We start from the raw sequence: 1347 nt of genomic DNA, 5'->3' as shown, positions 1-1347 counted from the left end.
TTTAGCATCCCTTAGCCAGGTGGACAGTACTTTTTTTTTTTTAACAACAGTGACAAATTTTTTAATGTAAACACAGGTGGCAACTGCTTAAATTAAGTTCCAACTGTTTCCCATTTATTAAGGTCCAAGTAAATATTATGCAGACTGGGACTCGATAAGGAAAAACATGTTCAAATAATATTTTATCATCAGCATCTCCAGGTAAATGTGTATAGTCAAGTAGCAGTACCAATAAATTCTTAGGAAGCCCATCCACAAGAGTTTATGCTTTGTCCAGGCCCAATTCCTCTGGAGTAGAGATTCCCGATTCATCTGAGGTTGGTCTAAGTTTCTGGATAATATATGGATAGATTTCCTTTGTCCTTTACAACCTCTACAACGCAAACTTCACTAGCAAAATCTAGGCTTCTGCATGCCCTTAAAGCAGCATCAATGATTTTGGGTTCTGGAACCAGGGCGTAGCCAACCAATGTATTCATTCTTTTTCGTAATTCCCAGGCATCAAGATCTGGTTTGCTGAAGTATGTCACCCAGTGAGCATCAAACGCCTCATCTGTCTCATGGGACCCATGGGAATGGCAGCCAACTGACTGGATAGGCGGCGGGAGAGGAGGAGGACGACCAGGTGGAGGGGGCTGCAGCCTCCGACTTCAGCAGCAGGACCCGAACTGAGGCGGAGCCACGGAGAGCAGCAGCCAGCATGGTGATAGCTGGCAAGGTCGACGGGACTGACCAAGCCACTGACTGCTGACTGCTTGGACAGTACTTTTCTATTGCTTCCTATTGCCCTGCCCAGACCTATTCTTCTGGAGAAAAGAACCTACTATTATAAACCTATTCCTCAGAGTTCCCTGTCCTGAGTTCAATTCCTAAGGGTATAGTTCTTTGCTGAGGGTTCCCTCCATTGTGTAATACATTTGTGTTTTGACAGGGGCTTTTGGTGGAAAATACTTTTACACAAAGGAATTAATCAAGTAATGCCATCAAAATCCAGTATGAGATACATTAAGGGAAGCAGGCCTTTGAGGCACCTCGCATACCCAGTCTTACTACGTGGACAACAACAGCCTAAGAATATGGTTGTTCTGGATCTGGGCTGGGGAACCTTCTTCTGTGAAGTTTGAATTCTGTCAAAGGGCCTCACTTGAGGACCTAGAGGGCCACATGAGGCCTCGAGGTCGAAGGTTCCCCATTCTTGCTGAAGTGTGGATTTTCTCCACCATCATGTGATGTGATGAGGTCACATAGAGGAGAAATAGTTAGAAAACCAGCTAGATATATGCCTTTGGACAAGTGCCTCCACTTCTCTAGAAGTCATTATACTCATCTATAAAATGAAGGCATTAG

The 1347-nt window shown here is 44.4% G+C and overlaps 1 pseudogene; it reads right to left on the bottom strand.

The window, feature by feature from the left end:
• Positions 1-262: 262 nt before the first annotated feature.
• Positions 263-702, bottom strand: LOC118853807 (annotated as a pseudogene).
• Positions 703-1347: the final 645 nt, after the last annotated feature.

Source organism: Trichosurus vulpecula, chromosome 1, assembly GCF_011100635.1.
Source record: "Trichosurus vulpecula isolate mTriVul1 chromosome 1, mTriVul1.pri, whole genome shotgun sequence".
Lineage (NCBI taxonomy): Eukaryota > Metazoa > Chordata > Mammalia > Diprotodontia > Phalangeridae > Trichosurus > Trichosurus vulpecula.
Note: the sequence above shows the minus strand (reverse complement) of the source record. Positions and strands in the feature narration are given on the sequence as shown.